Consider the following 20,418-nt stretch of genomic DNA (forward strand, 5'->3'; position numbering starts at 1 on the left):
TCTCTTTTTAATTTTGGGCCTTTCACGCAAAACTCAAACTGGAAGGATTTTTAAAAAAAAATTCTGTATGAGTCTTTAATGTAAAAATTGGCTGATTTCCCCAAAACTGGGGTCCTGACCAACAACGGTCTGATATGGCAAGGAACTCTTAGGCAATTGTGTGTAGGATTGCAAAATCAATTAATTCTGGTTCCATAAAAATAAACAGGGATGTTTGCTTCTGGAGGAGGAAGGACAAACCATTCCTTTGCTTCCAATCCAATCTTTGTACTCATCTCATGGGCAATATATATATATATATTAAAAGGATATTTTGTACATTGTTTTCTTTCTTATTAGTATTGAAATAGATTCTTAAAATGAAAACTGTACAGTAACCTTGAGATCTTGAATTTTTTTCTGGATAACAGTACAATGAATACATGCTGCCTTGTTTCAGCAAAATTTCCTGAGGAAGAGGGTGGTAGAGAAAAGCACATTAAAGTAAGCTTAAATGTGTTTTTTTGTACCACTGGATTATATTTCCCCCTTTCCATCTTCTTTTGTATTCTACTGGGATGTGTCCTTCTAAAGAAACTCCGTATGAACACTGATTTTTATTTATTTGTCTACATATGTTCCCTGTTCTTTCTTGAAAGAGGTTACACCATCAGATTTAGCCTCTTGCCAAATCCAAGAGAAGCAAAATAAAACAAATAAAGCAGAGATTTGGACTTTGGTTTCCTGTGAATATGTCTAATGCTCCAGTCAGTACAGTACACTGCTCTCGCTCAGAGGGACAGTTCGCCCATGCTTAGTGTTGAAGCGGGAAGGGAGCCGGGCTGGCATCAATCTCCTAATTAAAATTGTACAAAATATAGAGAACAATATCAAAAACTAGTTCCAGATTTAAAAAAAGAAAAGAAAAAAAGAGCTTATTTTTTCAACCCCACTAAAAATCACAGAGTTAATGTGGAGGGAGTGCAAATTATGAACTCATTGTTTCTGGGACTGCAAGATAATGTTGCAAATTATGCAGAGCTGCAGGGAGCACTAAAAGCTGTAAGTTGTGGCTTTGTGCCCCAATAAAATCTTGCCAAAATGAATTTGTAGAATGAGATGGCAGCCTTTGCGCTAGAACATGGTAGCACTTCTGTTTACTTTAAGTGTAGCATATGCAAAGACTTTTGTCTAATTCCCTAGCTGTCAGGCACTTGGTTGGAAGTTTTAAATAGCCTCTGGGTATCAAATATGTAGCCTTAGGCTCTTGTTTGTAATTTAATAAGAATAATTTATTGTGAAAAGGGAAGAAATACGAGTTGCCCAGTGGCTGTGAAAGAACATTTATATCATAATGACTAGGCATATAGTAGGCAGGAAACAAATAAAAAGAGCTCTGTGACAGCAGCTGCTAAAAGGCAATATGGTGAAGTCTCACAGAAAATGGCTGGGAAAGGGACACCATGAGCTGTTTCTTCTACTAAGTGCCGATATCATTAGGTGAAGATAGGCATTACAAAAAATTTGTTTTTCCTCTGATTAACCCATTTCCCTTCTGCAATGGGTTTTACTCAGACATAGCTCCTTCAGCAGTCAGACTTGCAAATTAAAATCTTTCTTACCTTCCAGTGACCTATCAGAAAAGAAAGTATGCGAAATGCAAGATGCAGAAGTGAAGAAAATCATGTGCTTTGATAAACCAGTATCTTCCAACACATAGGGGGAGATCACTTTAATTTGACTGTCATATCAGAGGAATCTTAGATGGCAATGTGTAATGAGCTTTAGCCCCTTTTAAGTGTTCTCTCCTGCTTCACTGTGCATGCCCCCAAATTCTCCATAGGTAGGGGGTTTCAAAAGGTCCCACAGATCGTGATAGAACAGTCAGAGTTGGAAAGATAGCTTGTTTCAACTTTGTTAACAAAAAAAAAAAAAAAAGACAGTGAAATGTAAGAAGGTTGGGGAGTGGTTACTCCACCCACCACCAGTGAAAGCTGACTATAGTGTCAGTTGCTGCCCTCAGTGATGGTATGCAGTCAACAGGCTCCAAATGTCAAGCACCTTGGCTTCTAGGCACTAAAGGCATTTGAACGTCTGCTGATGCCTCCACAGATTACCTCTGCACTTGCATCAGAGTAAGCATCCTGAATACCAGAAGATTGATTCGGTGCAGTTGCACTATGGCCAACTAAAAAAAAGAAGCCTGAATTACCTCGCAGGGTGACAGTAATTGGGGTCACTTGAGAGCCTCAACCCAGGCTTTAAAACAGTATTCACTCAGTGGTTATTTTTAATGTGATAATTTTAGATAATGTTTTAATATTGTAGTTTTTGTAGTGTTTTTAGATGTACATGTTAACAATGGCAAGTCACCAAGAAATCAGTGAGGGAGAAAGATGAGATATAAATAAAATAAAAGAAAGATGGGATATAAATTTAAAAAAAAACAACCATATTCTATATTGTATATGTTCCTTTAAAACAGTGTACAATTTCTAAGGGGCATATACTTTGAAAAGCTGGAAAGAGTACATGTTGGCATTTATATTAAAGGTTATATATTCTGCATATAAATACATAAATAAAATCACTACTCCCAATGTTAAATCAGCCTGGGAGAACTTGTCTGTAACTAATTTGTGCAAATAAACTGTCTGCCTTCCATATTATTGAAGACAGACAGTTATGAAAATATCACACCTTCCTCAGTCTTGAGGTAACTCTACAAAATAGTTCCAGTAATTGCAAAGGACTTGATGACAAGGTTCCAAAATGAAGTAATATTTGGAAAATGAAATAATTTAGGAAATGGTGTTATAGTTGTAGTACCCAGTATGGTGTAATAGATAGAGTGATGACCTAGGATTCAGGAGGCCTGGGTTTGAACTCCACACAAGCACGGAAACTCTCTAGGGGAATGAAACCAGCAAAACCACTCCTTAAATATCTGGTTTCTTCTGAAAGCCTGGTTCTTCTGGGATGCACAGTGGGGAATTAAATTTCCCGTCTCTGGCTTCCCACCAAGATACTTAACACACTGAGCTATCTATCCAGTATTTGGGTTTATATACATGGCCACCCTTACAATTCTGTCAGAAAATGCAACTTTTGTCTCAGAAAATTGTTGCAGTTGCAAATGTTTTGGTACTTACATGTTCATTTCTTTGGTTTGCGTTGGAACAACACACACACACACACAAAACAGAGAAGAAAAGTCAAATCTGATACAATCCCACACAGAATCCCAAAAATGCAGTGGTCTGCATTACTGGCTCCCTTAAGTTAATATTTGGTAGCACCCCCTTTGGAAAAAATAACCGAAATCAATTGCTTCCTGTAACCATGAATGAGTTTTTACATCTCTCTACTGGAATTTTAGATCCCTCTTCTTTGGCAAACTGCTCCAGGGCCTTCAGATTTGGAGGATGCCTTCTCCCAACTTCTGTTTTGAGATCTCTCCACAGGTGTTCTATGGATTCAGATCTGGACTCATTGCTGGCCATTTCAGAACTCTCAAGAGATTGTTTGTAACCATTTCTGAGTGCTTTTTCAAGTGTGTTTCAGGTCATTGTCCTGCTGGAAGACGCATGACCTCTGGCGGAGACGCAGCCTTCTGACACTGGTCACTACATTGCACCCCAAAATTCTTGAGTAATCATCATATTTCATGATACCATTCACACAGTCAAGGCATCCAGTGCTAGAAGCAGCAAAGCAACCCCAAAACATCTTTGAACCTCCACCATGTTTGACTGTAGGGACTGTGTTCTTTCTTTGAATGCCTCGTTTCTTTTTCTGCAAACAGTGCCATGATGTCCTTGAGCAAAAAGTTCTACTTTTGTCTCATCTGTCCACAGTATGTTTTCCCAAAAGGATTGTGGTTTTGTCACATAAGTTTTGGCATACTCCAGTCTTGCTTTTTTAATGCCTTTGTGCCAGCAGTGGTGTCCTCCTGGGTCTCCTACCATAGTGTCCCTTTTCATTCAGATGGCGATGATAGTGTGAGCTGACACTGTTGTACCCTGTGTCTGCAGATCAGCTTGAATTTCTTGGGAAGTTAATGTGGGTTCTGTATCCAGCGTTCAAACAACCGTTCGTTGTAATATTTCAGTAATTTTGCTCTTCCGTCCACGTCCAGGGAGGTTAACTACAGTGCCATGGGCTGTAAACCTCTTGATGATATTGCGGCAAGTGGACACAGGAACATTAAGATCTCTGGAGATGGACGTGTAGCCTTGAGATTGTTGATGTTTTTCCACAATTTGTATTTCAAATCCACAGACAACTCTTTACACTTTATTCTTTTCTCCATGCTCAGTGTCACACACAACACAAAGGCTAAGCCAGCTTTTCTGTTACATGCAGCAGGTGTGTCTAAATACAAATTAAAGGAGCATAACATGCTTGAAAAGCAATTATTTCTTACAATTTAGACAGGGTGCCAATAATTTTGGCCAGTGCATTTTTGGGTTTCTGTGTGGAATTGTATCAGATTTGACTTTTCTTCTCTGTGTTTTTGTGTTGTTCCAGCACAGACCAAAGAAATGAACATGTGGGTACCAAAACATTTGCAACTACAACAATTTCTGAGAGAAGGGTTACATTTTCTGACAGAATTGCAAGGGTGCCAATATTTTTGGCCATGATTGTAAGTCAGCTTTGACATGACGGCACATAAGTGACTATTATATTTGTAAGGAGCCAGACTATGTTGCTCCTCTTTTCTTAGTTACTGGCTTGCTAAAGCACTGTGGAATGCATAGAGAAATTGTTCTGATTCCACAGAATGTCCAGATACAGACAGTATAATCTTAAACAGTATTGAACTTGATAGGTAATTGTAGCAAAGATGGAAGGTTGTGTGCTCACCATTTTCTTGGACAGGCTGTGGGTTAGTTTACATCATGTTTTATCTTTTTACTGCTGCTGAAATCCCAATTAAATGTGTTTAGTTATATTGGCCTGGTTTTGCCAGAGCTGCAGGCATTATATATCATTCTTAGGAGCTGTCATCCAAGTGCAATTAATGGCATGAATCCCTGAGAGTTACAGCCTTGTCTGTTCTGTATGCCTTAGGCAACCAGCTATATCCAGCATTCCAGCTGACTATCAGGAAGATGGCAATTTCTGCTCCATCTTCTCATTTCAGCTACCTTGAGAACTTGGAAGTAGCATGTTAAGTAGCATGTTACAAACAACAGTGTTATCTCTTGTGGGTAATGAGAATGCAACGGTGTTAATTTTGTGAAACAATGCGGCAGCTAACAACACCTTTTGAAAGTTTAATGGTAGGCCTGACTTGTTCCTTCTAAAACATTCCTAGGGGTTGTTTGGGAATTTATTTGACAGTTTAAAAAATATTAGTTTATAAGCAACTTATTGTTGTTATTTAGTTGTCCGACTCTTCATGATCCCATGGACCACAGCACACCAGGCCCTCCTGTCTTCCACTGCGTCCTGTCGTTTGGTCAAATTCATGTTGATAGCTTCGATAACACTGTCCATCCATCTTGTCCTCTGTTGTCCCCTTCTCTGCTTGCCCTCACACTTTCACAACATCAGGGTCTTTTTCAGGGAGTCTCCTCTTCTCATGAAATGGCCAAAGTACTGGACCCTCAGCTTCAGGATTTGTCCTTCCAGTGAGCACTCAGGGTTGATTTTCTTCAAAATGGATAGGTATGTCCTCTTTGCAGTCCAGGAGACTGTCAAGAGTCTCCTCCAGCACCACAATTCAAAAGCATTAATTCTTTGGCAGTCAGCCTTCTCTATGGTCCAGCTCTGACTTCCATACATCGCTACTGGAAAAACCATAGCTTTAACTATGCGGCCTTTTGTCGGCAAGGTGATGTCACTGCTTTTTAAGATGCTGTCTAGGTTTGTCATCACTTTCCTCCCAAGAAGCAGGGGTCTTTTAATTTCGTGGCTGCTGTCACCAGCAGAGTAAAATATGTCATTGCCTCCATATCTTCCTCTTCTGTTTGCCAGGAGGTGATGGGACCAGTGGCCATGATCTTAGTTTTTTTGATGTTGAGCTTCAGACCATTTTTTGTGCTCTCCTCTCTCACCCTCATTAAGAGGTTCTTTAATTCCTCCTCACTTTCTGCCATTATTGTAAGCAACTAAAAAATAAAATATTTGCAATATGTTACTAACACAGTGGCTGGATATCAGTTGTAGAGCTCAAGGTACACAAATGAAATAGTATTGACATCAGCAACAAATTACCACCGATTAGAGGTAAACCACTGTGGATTAAAGGTGTTTTGGGGGGCACATGTGATTCTGCACAATATGATGAAGCCATGTGCATCTTGAAGTCATTAGAGGAAGCCTTTAACCAGCGACGATTTGCCGCTGCTGCTGACAGCATCATTGTTGTGCTCATTGGGCTGCACAACAGGATTTCAACTAATTACTTGTAAAGCTAAGACTACAGAGTAATATGTTACTTTTTCAAGAGTAGTCACTAACATGGATGTGTTACTTATTAAAAAAAAAGAACATCCTTTTTGGCTGTGTCAGTTATCCTTTGCAGATGCAGGCTATCTTTATTCCATTACACTGATAGTGATAATTCCTACACTCACATTTGTTGGGGTGGGAGGGAGGAGTATGTGGAATATATTATTTAAAAATGACGTTTGGCTCTTTCACTCTGTGGAAAAGACACATAAGTAAAGACACATAAGCATAAAAGTATTTTCATATGTCATAAGTGATAGAAGAATATAGGAACCTAGATACACCCATTTATTTGTTTATTAGATTTCTAACCCACCTTTCAGAATGGAATGCCCTATTAAGAGGGTTTACTTTACAGAATTAAAAAATACACAAGGACACATATAAAAACAAACAATTCATTCACAGTTCATTCCCTTCTTTTTTTCTCTGTCCTTTTGGATGCTTTCATGATTGCAAGCAAATGTAAACAAAAAAATGTTACAGTGGTACCTCAACTTACAAACTTAATCCGTATTGGAACGGCATTTGTTAGTCAAAATGTTCGTAAGTCGAAGCACCATTTCCCATTGAAACTCATGGGAACGGGATTAATCCATTCCAGCATTTAAAAAAAAACAACAAAAATAAAAATAAACAGAGCAAGTCCCACACTGGGACTGCAAAAAAAACAAAACAAAACAAAAAACAAAACAAAAAAAAAATCACCAAAAACAAAACAACACAGACCGTCAATTCCCCCACACCCACAAAACAAAAAACCTTTTTAAAAAGCAGCACCTTACTGGTCTGAACCCTCCTCAGCCTCCCAGGCTTCCATCGCTGTTGTGATCACTGCAGCTGGGAGGCTTGAGCCTGGCCGGATTCTTTCAGCCGCTCCCCTCCCAGCTCACCATCCACTTGCTCTGCGCCACCCTCTGTGGGCCAATGGCGGGAAATTCAAATGGCGGAGGGCGGCGAGGAGTGAGCAGGAGGTGTTCCGGGAGGCAAGCAGCTGAAGAAACCCAGCCATCTCAAGCCTCCCGGTGCTGGTCACCTCCACCCCCCCGCCGCCGCCAGAGCACCCAGGACGCTCAAGCCTCCTGGCTCTGGGCTACCCCCACTGCATCCCTTTCTCTAACTGTTGGGGTGAAGAGCTACAAAGAAGAAGCCTCTTTGCCACCAACAGTTACAGTAAATTCAAATTTCCTGCCCTTTCCCCCTGCCTTTTTGTGTTTGTAAGTCGAAGCTCCGTTCGCAAGTCAAAGCAAAATTTTGTGAACGGAGCGGTTCGTAAGTTGAAATGTTCATAGGTAGGGACGTTCGTAGGTTGAGGTTCCACTGTATTTTAACCTAAAGATGGTAGAAAACAATATGTAGATTGCAGAAATTGCATAAAAGTGTTGAACTGAACTAATTTTCCTCATATCCTGTTTGTTTGCATGACTATAGAAGTGGTGTTCAGCCATTTCTGGCATTGATTTCCAAGACCAACTCAAGACATGTTGGCTGCAGTGGATGAAGGCCAATCCCTTTCCTATTCTAGGACCTATGGGGCTATTTTCTTGCACTGCATCTGAAGACAGCAGATGTGCTTTGGAGGCAGGGAATGACGTGCAGGGCAAGTTGCATGGCATACATAATTCTGCCCTCCAATACTTTGCCATTTGAAGTATCTCCCACACCATCTGCCATTTCAGGCAGCAACTTCATTCTGCCTAATGTTAAGGTCACCTTGGCTTGAGGTCACCATGTTGACACTGCTTTAACTCTTCCTTCCATTGTGCTCATTTTCATTTTTCCTTGCTTTTGCTCCTATTGGCGTTGCTGATCTACATCACTTTGGGAAGATTGTCATGGGCAAAGAAGGATTCAATGGCAGTAGGATTCACTGGCAGCATATGCACACCCCCCCCCCCCAGAAGGTCTAGCAATGTAGTAGAAAAAAGAGAAGAAAGTAAATGAAGCTGGGAAGAAGCTACAGTTAAGGGACCTTAGATTGTACTGAAGGAACACATATTGTCTATATCATGATGTATCCAAACTATTCTTCTGTTGCATTTCATTTTAGTATTGCTACTCACTGTTCTAGGCTGTAATTTTCAAAACATTTTTCAGCTAAAGTTTAGTGTAATTAAAGATCAGACTATATAGTATGATAAATCTGGGATTGTATTTAATGGGCAAAGTCCTGTTGGTGTAACTTTGCTCAGCATAACCCAAATTGGGTTCTGGCAACATTTAATTTAATGTATTTAAAACCAGAGAGCCCAATCTGTGCTACATTGAGAAAAGTTACAGAATTTAGGTTTGTTGTCAACCCAAATCAGCCTAATTAGAGCTGTGATTTAACTTTACCTTTTCTTCAGCTGTGATCCTGAAGAAAGATCTTCTGTTTCCTGTGGGAGGGAAGATCCTGTTGGTTTGAGGGAAAATATATGGTAGGTTGATGAAATAGGGTTTTGTGCAAAAAATAACCTATAAAGTGGAGCAACTGAGATTCAGTACATACGGCTTACTCACAAAAGCTCTATATAGATGTTATTTACCATGTTTAGCCAATGTGAGAAGAGGCGTTTGCCTTCCCCACCCGCTCCACTGTCAGTTTTCTCATACAGTAAGCAGTGAGTCTGAAGGGGAGAGTTCCTTATACACACAGTGGCTGTCCATGAACTTTGAGGAGAAAAGTTCCCATTGACATAGAGGTCCTCTACACACAGAGGGATCAATCCTCTTCAGACTCATCACTTTCCCTGTGCGGAAGGCATGGTGGAGGATGGCAAGCTGAAGTTGTCTTCATGTGTTGGTTAAACTTAGCGAGTAAATTCACCTCAGGTCAGAAGATTTTCTAGTCAGGATTTGCTTTGTTGTCTTTATCAAAGAAACAGAGGTGAGATTTTTCCACACTACAGGTTTTACTGTGTGGTAGAGACCGGTGAAATGGTGAAGCAAAGGTAAGAGAACCAGTGTAATGCAGCGTAGTGTAATGGCTTGGGTGTTCGATCAGTTGAACCCTTTCTCTGCCTTACCTCACTTCCTTCATGTATTAAAGATCCAGTCAGATGACCCTCTGTATATCAGGAGGAGGCTCTACTCATAATGGGTTCTATTTTTGTAGGTATTTATTTCATTTCATTTTATTTATCTGCCAGCTTTCTCTCCATAGGGGAACCAAGGGGGCTCAAAATAATTTAAACCACACAATAGTAACTAGATTTAAATGCTATACTATACAAAAAATACATTGAAACATTAATCATGATTAAAACCTAGATTAAAAACAAATTTTAAAACATTTTAAAAACCACTAAAAATATCTCAGTTTAATAAATACAGCTTTCACCAGACCCCACCCACACTTAAATGGGCCAGTGCACTAGGTTTGTGCACCAAAGTTACAAATGGTTTTTCTTTTCATTTTTAAAAGACAGTGATACACCTATGTTTGTAATATTCCTGAAGTCATAATGAGGTACAGAAAAATTAAGCACAGGAGCTATTTTTGAAAAACACTCTTTATTACAATATTATTTTATCTTGAATTAGATACTCAAGAAGATACTGTAGTTTTAGGGAATGAACTAGAATGCCCTAGCAGAGAAATCTAGGAACCTTACCAAAATGCAAAGTCCAGAAAGCATGGCAGTCAAACTCATTATCAAACTGATATACCTGCTCAGTGCAGGTACAAAATTGCTAGCTTTGCTGAAAATCTTGCTCTTATATCAGCTACTGTTGCTTGCAGCCACCTCATTTTATCCTTACTTTTCTTCTGTCTTTGTACAAACTTTTGCATTGGTAACGTGTGCAGTACACAATACTTCTAGAATGCTTGAACAGGGATAAACATCTAGTCACAACTGCTTGATACTTGAGCACGTGGGGCAAGTCAACGATGGAAAAATTCATCAAGTTTAGCTGATTGGAGGAATAGCTATATCTAACGTATATACTCATATCAAGAGGACAATATTATGCATGTCCTATCAGAAGTAGGATGGAAAATAAACTACATTTACTGAGGTGTTTTACAACTTTATCCAACTTGTAGTCTGAAAATGTTCATGTAACTCTAATTTTTCTGTCCCTGGAATGAGTGGCCAGTTCTCCCTGGGTATTTGAAAAGTGAATAGAAACACACCTTTTCAATGAGGAAAATGCATGAAGATCCTGTTGTATATATATTCAGTAATATAACACCATTGGCATAACTTCTAGTGACACATTGCCTCAAGGAGTCAGGTTTGGCATTTTCAATTACAAACTGACTCACATGAACTGGTGTGTGATATCACATGCCTGCCGAGTTTTTGACTTGTGGCAGTTCACAGCTGAAAGTTACACTGATGGTGTTCCACCAGCAGATGTAACTGATAGGATGCCAACCATTCAGAAAAAAAATGAGTACAAATGCATGCCTTAGGAAACGTGCCTACCAAAATATATGCCATCCCAAAATATACTTGCAGGAAGGAAATTTAAGTCTTGAAACCCAGAGGTTCCTAAATGATGTGGACTATCTAGATCCATTCATTCTGGCATCAGGTCCAGTTGTAGGATGGTGACAGTCACAAACCAAAGCTGTCGCCATTCTGTAACTGGGCCTGATGCCAGAATGAATGACTCTAGATCAGGGGTCTCAAACATGTGGCCCGGGGGCCATTTGCGGCCCCCCAGATGATAGTTTGTGGCCCTCGCCTTGCCTGCCCCCCCAAAACACCCACACATCCTCTGCTGTCAAGAGTAAAAAAAAAAGCCTTGCCTTGCTCGCCGGCTCTCTCTCAAGACAGCACCTCTTGCACCCTCCATCCAGAACTGCAGCCTGCCAGCCAGCCCACCTGTCTGTCGGCTAAGGAAACTCCTGGGCGGCTTCCTCGGGCTCTTGCTCCGCTTGGCGGAAAATCTGATGCGGCCCAGCCTCACCCAGACTCTGCCTCTAGAGGCCCGCAGGTAAATTGAGTTTAAAATCCCTGCTCTAGATAGTCCATATCATGGGGAATGACTTATCCTGGAACCTTGACAGGAGGTGTGTGCCCCTGTTGAGTCTTCTGGACCTTTCAGCAAGTTTCAGTACCTAAGGATGGTGCTAGATGTTCATGGGATGGAGGACATTGCACAGTAAATCTGTGTAGCCCAATTAGCCATGCACCTGTTGTGAGAACACGTGAGAGAAAGGTCTGCATAGGACTGGGATTTTCTATTGATTTAGCTGTGGGGTGGATGTTGTATTTTTATAACCTGCTATGGTGTGGATTGAAGAGCACCATATGTGAATGAATATAAATGTACAGTACTTCTCAGAGAAAGTGTCCACTGGTTTCCACTGACTCATCCCTTGTTCAAAGCTTCTAAGATCTAATCCTGTGTTAATATCTATGAAATGCATAAGATTTATCACTAGAAGAGCCACATACAGATCAGAGTTGATGAGGTAAATTGTTGAGATACAGAATTATCCATGCTTAGAGGTGTCATTAATTTAGCTGACATTTTGAAAAACTTATTAATATTCTCTTTGACTTGCATAAATTGGCTACTAAGTTGTTGACTGGTAACTAATTTTTCTAAATATACATTGTACCTTTTAATTATCATGCTCAATATGATTATGGAAAGTGAGCAAAACTGTTGAAACAGTAATGATATGGAATATGGCATTAATCAAAAGGATCAACTAGTCATATAAGTATTTCTATGATGTGGGCTAAATTGCTACTAAGTGGATTTATGAAGCATCAGTTGGTTTGTTCTGAATAATCTGTTTGCAGCATATGCTGCAGTTTCAAAGCACGTTTAATTGCTTTTTGAGTTATATCTCATTTGCCTCAGATGTATCCTATTTGAAATGATAACAGATGGGATAATCTGCTAGTGCTTATTGGGGAGAACCCACCTGTTTAGGGGAAATGGTGTATTAAACCACAGACCTGACCCTGCAAAATTCAGCTAAAATTGTTTAGATGCTTTAATATTAAAAGCATGCAGTCACTAAACTATCATGTAAACAGTAAACTCGCAACCATATGGGTAGACATGTGCTCTTCCCTGTCAATAAGAAGGAGCTTTAATGGGTTGTTTGGCCATAGGCATACAGTGAGTTACACTACCATTAAGCATTTATAAATACAGATACTTTTTCCAGTGTCAATTCTTTTGCCTTCAGAAAATGTTTTCATTTTGATTTTCACTAAGGGCAACTGCATGGATCCCCCTGACCTTGTGGGTCTCTCTCCATCTCCTCTCTCTCATTTTCTCTCTCTCTCTTGCATCTTTCCTCACCCACCTATTAGATCTGTTCTGCCAAATGAGATCAGCAGATGGATGCTCAGGTGCTTCTCTTGACTGTGTATGAATAATTTCTTCCTTTGTGTAAAATCATAATATCTGCATCATTAGTTCCCTGGGATGAACAGCTAATAAGATCTTGTCTCTGTCACTGTGTTTTGGTAAGCTGCGCTTAAGGTTTCTTCAAAATATGGGTTGTATGTTCTAAAATGAGATTAGTGATTCTATAGTTATGCCCCTTGAATGTAAGGTTTTTTTTTTAAAATACAGAATGCATCAGAATGTTAATGGCCCAGGGCAGATGCAACACTACTTCATTGCCTAGCCATAGTTAGGGGATCAGGTGCACCATCCGGGTTTTTGTACAGTGTTTTGTCATTCATGCTCTCTAATGCAGAATTCTACTCCCTTCAGTATTGGAGTGAACAATAGTTAACATTATGTGTATGCTGTGCTTAGTGAATATTATAGTTTGAGGACTACTATTTGAAAATAAACTTCTAACCATGATTAATACTGCTATGGTCAGTGATCAAAGATGAATATATATACAAAATATGAAGTGTTGTAAGCTTCAGGAAGTCATATATAGACATGCAAAAAAGAGAGGAGGCTGGAGAAAGAGTGCCCAAGTGGACCACGGGGCAAATCCAGTGCTCTTATTCTGATTAGACATCAGGCAGCATCATGTCTCAATTCATCCAATAAAACGGTCTCAGAAAACATGCCCTGGGCTGACTCAAAAGGTGTTCTGTGAGAGGACTGAGCTTAACCTGTTGGCAAAGGGAGCAGGCAGCCCCCCCCTCTATAGGTGGGGAGCTAAATCTGCATAGGCACATAATCTGTACTTGTGGTTTAGCTCCATGTGATTAGAAACTCTGGTGTTTTAGGTCTTCTTGGAGAAAGGAGAGACCCTACAGAAAAATACTATTTTCGCCTTCAGGGCTAGGAAGAAGAGGCAGGGCTATAGCCTGCTTCTTCTGCTTGTGGGTAAAAGACTTGAAAGAGAATTAAAGATTCAAGTGCATCTTAAAGACTCCTTGAAAAAAATTAAGGTATCAGGTAAAATCAATTTGTCCTACTGTCCTGTAGAGGAAATTAGGCAAAATTTGACCTCTAGACCTACCACCACATTTTCCCCTCCAGGAAGATAAAGTACATTGTGGCTTTCTGCAGTCTGCAAGAGAAATTATTCATTTCTTAAGTAAAATCCACGCCATTTAATAGAAATATAATTTAACATAAAACAACCCCTTTTTCAAAACATGGAGTAGTTTTCTAACCCCTTCTAGTTTTGATGTTTCAAAACAATATGACAGTCCAGGTGACTTCCAGAGGATTCCATGAGCAAAGTGGCCTCTGGCCCTGATGAAGTTGCCCACCTCTGCCACACAAACTTATCTAGAAATAAGCCCCATTGAATTCACTGGACTTGGTTATGAATAATAATAATACTGTATATAGCAGTGCGCTGTAAAACATTGTAAAATATTTACTGCCTTTCTCGTAAATATACAAGGTCATTTGTTTTGCATTCAGAGCTCTCAGTGGTAAGTGTTCTGTTTTTCATTTCAGTGGAAGTGCTGGGCTTACATTGATTCCTTTTGTGAGTACAGATTGACTTTTCTACAATAATCAATGGGAACGCCACATTACAAAGATAAGCCGTGTGCCATTACTTTGCATGCCAGGACAACACTCAAGCCCAATGTTGACAAAAGATTCAACAACAAGAGGTTACCTTTATTCCCCCATATTAACCTCCAGCTAGGGATGTGACCATCTGTGTCTCAATTTCATTGCATTTCTCGTAATACCACCTGCATTTTTTTCTTGATCTTGTTTCAGTTCAGATTATGAGATTTTTTCCCCCACATGGAATCTTACATGCTTTTAAAGAACCATTTTATTAATGTGCACATTTTCCCAGTGTGTTTTATTTAACAACATACATGTTTGTACATGTAATCAGTTAGGCATCCCCTCCCTGACTGATGAGGCATGCTTGTGTATAATTTTCATTTGTATGCATTTTTAAGCCATCAGCAGTTTAAAATATGTGCGTTGTTTTGAGCACACTTTCTTTCCTTAAGATGCACCATGACCAGAGATAGACAGAAACCACAAAAATTGTGGTTCATAGTTTGTGGCTACTCGTGAATCATGAACCATCCAAACATTTTGGAAAATGAATACACTGCATCAATGGTTCTTTTTTAAAAGTTTATGCCTTTTAAAAATAAAACTAACCCCATACCCCTTTTTCACTGCCCCCCTTTCCACTGCCCCCATCTCCTCCTTAACATTTGCTGATGCCGCCACCACTGCCGCCATCTTGAGAAGAAAGAAAGAAAGAAAGAAAGAAAGAAAGAAAAGCCAGGCCAGGCCAGGCTGCCTCTGCTCCTGCCTGTGCTAGGCAACTGCCTCTCAGCAGCCGGTCTGCCTTTCAAAAAAAGAGGTGGTGGTGGCAGCAAAAGTTAGGGATATGATGGGGGCAGTGGGTGAGGGCAGGCTGTTGGGGCTGAGGTGGAGTAACAGGTCAGGAGGTTCAGGAAAACACAAAAAAAGTTCATGGTATGGGTCAGTTTGGGTTCTCCAGTTTGGACAAACCCAAACCAAACCAAGATAACAAACCAGCGATTTCCCACAAACTTCCCCATTCATTTTTGGGGTTCATGCCCATCTCTAACCATGACACTCAGGAATGTAGGGCTTTTCAGGACAAGCTTCTTGAAAAGGGTTTTGGGAAGATGCAGAAACACTTTCTTTTGGTTGATACCTTCCAATCCAATGAAAAAAGGACCTATCACTATCTCTTGCCCATATTGCTAAAATGAAGGGACAAACACTAAAGGAAGAAAGGAAAGAAAGAAAAGAAGATGTGAACTTAAAGACTCCTTGAAATAGAGATGTGATACCAAGAGTATAGATGTGATAAAATTAAAGATCTGAATTTTTGTTATGTCGGAGAGAATTTTTCTTACTATATTCCTAGTGGCTGGATCCTAATTTTTTTTGTCACAGGAATTATTAATGTTTCTTATGTACAAAGGTATCAGGGGGCGTGGTGGTGCTGTGGGCTAAACCGCAGAAGCCTGTGCTGCAGGGTCAGAAGACCAGCAGTCGTAAGATCGAATCCACGCGATGGAGTGAGCGCCCATTGCTTGTCCCAGCTCCCGCCAACCTAGCGGTTCGAAAGCATGCAAATGTGAGTAGATTAATAGGGACCACCTTGGTGGGAAGGTAACAGCATTCCGTGTCTAAGTTGCACTGGCCATGTGACCACGGAAGATTTGTCTTCGGACAAAACGCTGGCTCTATGGCTTGGAAACAGGGATGAGCACCGCCCTCGAGTCGAACACGACTGAACAAAAATTGTCAAGGGGAACCTTTACCTTTACCTATGTACAAAGGTAAGGCTTCAAATGACTAATCAGCAATATATCTGTTTCATAGAAATAGCTAAGTACTAGTATATTAAATACATAAAGGTTTAGAGGGAAGCCGACAAGTTGCAATGAATCATTTATTTCACAACGTGAAAATAGTCTTGACTGAGGCACCTTCATGTTATGTGGCATGGAAATTACTGTCCCTTGCCAATAATATAAGTGCCTAATCAGCTCCAGCCAATAAATGACTTCCCAAATAGAAATATGATCTGTCCCATAAGGGAGTTGCTCCAGCTTAGATTCTTTATTTATTTTATTTATTTAATTTATACCCCTCCTATCTGCTGGTCTGCTTTGTTATCTAGTGAGAAGGTCATACAAAAAAATGCCTTATTTGGCTGCATAGTGCAGGAGTCAGAAACTGCTATATCTAAGAGCTTGAATTATTTATTTATTTATGTATTTATTTAATTTATTCTATTTATATCCTGCCTATCTGGTAATTTGACCACTCTAGGCGGCTTACAACATCATAATACAATAATAGAATAATAACAGCAGCATTAAAAAAAGAATTATTACATTCAATATTAAAAAACATCACAATGGGAAAAATGAAAAATGAACTACAAGGAGGAGAGAGGGGGAAAAAGAGAATATTAACTGGAGGGGAAGGCCCTCCAGAATTAGGTAAGTCTCCACCACGATTCAAGGTCCAGAACAGGCAAAAAGCCTGGAGAACAAGCCTTACACCATAGACAAGACAACCTTGGAAGAACTTCAGAATTTAATGTTTCCCCAGCAATAAATTGTACATAGTCACCATTAGGTCATCAAGAATATAATCATTAGTACAAACCAAATCTCATTTTTGTCAGTGCATTGCACGTTTGCTTTGTTTTACAAGGCATCCTATAGGAAGAGTAATCATCATTGTGAATTTAATAAAGATCTGTTTAAGGCCAACTCTAGGTAGTAGATTCCTTTTAAAACAATATCAATAAACAAAACAGATTATCAGTAATTGATGGAGATCATTTATACTCTTGGTATCACATCTCTATTTCAAGCAGAGTCCCCAACTCATATGCTCCTTTCTTTGATTGAAATGAACATGGTGAATACCAAAACATTTGCAGCTGCAACAATTTTCGGAGAGAAAGGTTGCATTTTCTGACAGAATTGCAAGGGTGCCAATATTTTTGGCCATGACTGTATGTTGCACGTTGTACGTTTTCTCTACTGATAGCCAATGGGGAGGGACGGAGAGAGAGAAAACATGTGTATGATGTGCTATCAAGTTGGAACTAGCATAGTGACCCTAATAGGGCATTCAGGGTAAAGTGAGATGACTAAGGAGTAGCCTTGCCACTGTCACCCCCCCCATGAGTTTCCATGACTTCGAATTGTGAAAGAGTGGATCAGCACTGTTGGAAGCCAACATAACAAGTCATATGTCGGCAGAGGTGCATGAGTCACTGGAACAGTGCTGGTATAGTTTTATATCTGAGCTACAGAACAGGCTGACAAGACAGCAGTGTTTTTCACGGCTCTGTTTGCATTACTCTTTCCAGGCTATAATGAAAGCTTTTGGAAAAATATATTTTTATTTATAAAATTTTAGCCTTGGTTTTCTATAGCACTTAAGGCAACTAGAAGAGGGCAACAGGAAGGCATCTCCAAGAGATGTTCAAAGCTCTGCAGATGGCACTGTCTGTTATGAAAGTTTGTGAAAATCTTGCTGCAGTCTTGAACATGTTGGTGAAAGTTCTTGGTATTCTAATGTTTTTAAAGGATATCATGCATTTTTCTTGCTTTCTGCTCTCCTTCCGCCTTCAGCTGTTGTTATATTGTACTAAAACAAATTTCTAAGTTGTCATAGTAACAAAAGTGGGTTCAAGCCCTGTAGAAGTATATTACCACCTACCTCAAAAACAATTTTTTCTGAAATCACAGAATGAAAGTGATGAAAAGAGGTGGGCTAGTCATTTGATGACTGCTACATTGAGCCATCATGATTTCTGCATGCAAATAAGAACCTATGTAAATTTCTCAATAAGCACACAATATGTAGCGTTTTAATTTTAGTCGACTCAAGTCATAAGTTTTTGAGTCATTTCCTGCTTTCCTACTGAGTAATTGAAATGCTCCCCTTTAAAAGCAGCTGTAAGGTTCCCAGTGGTGCTTAAATCGATTAAGAAAACAGTTATGCTAAAATAAAGTGCCCTCTGGTGGCTGTTTATTTTAACTCACTTCCTAAGAAAATAATATGAGTCAGATGAAAATCAATACACACTTTGGAATTCATTGTGTGAACGTGAAACTCAGCATGGTTTTTAACACAGGTCAAATCCCAGATTTTTGGGCTGTGTAACCAGGCCAGGTCTTGCATGCATCACTGCAAATGGACCTGTCCTATTGGTTAACACTACGTTTATCTCATTGTTTTCCAAGGTAGTCCATATACAGATTGCACCTGCTTAGAAGATTGCAGATGAGATAATCAAGAATTGGCTGAGGAGGAGATGTAGGGGCATGTAGGGAAGTGAATCTGTTACGATTATTTGTCATTCTACTGGCAGAGGAGCAGCTTGGTGTTAAACTTGTGAGTTTCAGAATAGAAGAAAAGAAGGAACATTGCTGTTTGTTTACAAGAAAGTCCATTTGGGGACAATGCAGGTGTCATATCAGATAAACCTGATGCCTGACCCTCCCCTATAGATCTTTATAGGCCTCCAGGGGGGAAAAAGCAGAAGCCTGTGTTCATCACAGCTGTCATTATCCCAAAAGAGGATTAACTCTAGAATGAAACCAAACAATCATTGACAATCATATCTCTCCAGTCCTGGCACACCTGTATTGATTGCTTGTCACTTTCCATGCCAAGTTCAAGGTATTGATGTTAACATACAAAGCCTCAGCATTTGGAGCCTCGTTACCTGTCAGAGCATTTGTCTCAAAGAACAGTTACTCATTTCACCTAGTCCTCTCAAGGCCTTGTTGTTGTAAATGCCCACACCGAGTGAGGTGAGGGGGATTTATAGGAGGAATTGGGCCTACTCTGTAGTGGCCCTGACTTTTTGTAACAGACTCCCACTAGAAATTTGGCAGGCCTCCCTCCGGATCTTTAAAAGTCTCTTGAAAATGGAACTGTTTATAGAGGCCTTTAGTGACATTCTTCCCCTTGAGTCAGTGGTTTCCAACCTTTTTCAAGTCACAACCCCTGACACATTTGCATAAATAGGCCATCATTGTCATTCGCCAATATGGTGGCATAATACATGTATGCTGCTGCTTGCTCTCCTGCTCCTATCCTTGCTTCCTCCACCACTATTTCAAAGCTGGGGAGGAAACAGGCTGGAGGAAGTTAAAAGAAGGGTGAAGAGAAGACAAAGGATTTCAAAGATAGGCTGGGGGAGGGTAAAATGCCCCTCAGAAACCATCTCAAAGCTTTCCTTGCACCAACTGCAGAAGAGGCAAGCTGTTCATTTTTCTGTCCCCCCTCCTGGAAGTTTGTTGTGGGGGTGCTTCTGTTTTAGGCTCTCCTGAAGTGATGTGTCATAGTTAAAATCCCTTTCTTCCAGAAGGGGCAGCAATTCTTTCTTTCTTTCTTTCTTTCTTTCTTTCTTTCTTTCTTTCTTTCTTTCTTTCTTTCTTTCTTTCTTTCTTTCTTTCTTTCTTTCTTTCTTTCTTTCTTTCTTTCTTTCTTTCTTTCTTTCTTTCTTTCTTTTCTTTTCTTTTCTTTTCTTTTCTTTTCTTTTCTTTTGCTGCTAGAATATCCATAATTATTGCTTTAACCCAAGCTTGTCAAAGAGTGGTTTTTTAAAAAGTCAAGTAAGAAGTCTTACAACACTTCTAGATATGTCTGTGCTACAGACACTTGTATATTTTCATGGGGAGAAAATATAATATTTAAGGGCAACTGCAGAAAATGCTGTTCAGTGTATCCTTCCTATCAGGATAAATAGTGTCTCTTTTAAGAAGATAAATATCCAAGTGTGTTTCCTTATTTTAATCATTTCTAAACTTGTGTTCTGTTGTGCACTCCCTTAATTGTATTTGATTGATTGATTGATTGATTGATTGATTGATTGATTGATTGATTGATTGATTGATTGATTGATTGATTGATTGATTGATTGATTGATTGATTGATTGATTGATTGATTGGGTTTCTATCCCACCCATCTCTGGGCACTTTACAAATTTAAAAAAAATAAAGCTAAATATTATAGGTCCAAGATGGCGAAGTATAAGAAATTAAGACACGGCAGGAGGGAAAGTCTGCCCAAATAGTCACGTTTTAAATCTATTCTTGAAA

The 20,418-nt window shown here is 39.7% G+C and overlaps 1 protein-coding gene and 1 long non-coding RNA gene across 7 annotated transcripts in view; both read left to right on the plus strand.

Annotated features, from left to right (window-relative positions):
• DSCAM (DS cell adhesion molecule) overlaps positions 1–20,418 on the plus strand; it is a 427,910-nt gene that overhangs the window by 124,608 nt on the left and 282,884 nt on the right. The window lies entirely within an intron of this gene.
• On the plus strand, positions 5,885–10,757 carry LOC144588204 (uncharacterized). The gene is made up of 2 exons (XR_013543615.1): positions 5,885–5,967; positions 10,574–10,757. It is a non-coding gene; the product is annotated as an uncharacterized LOC144588204 (long non-coding RNA).

The sequence above is a fragment of the Pogona vitticeps genome, chromosome 3, assembly GCF_051106095.1.
Source record: "Pogona vitticeps strain Pit_001003342236 chromosome 3, PviZW2.1, whole genome shotgun sequence".
NCBI lineage: Eukaryota > Metazoa > Chordata > Lepidosauria > Squamata > Agamidae > Pogona > Pogona vitticeps.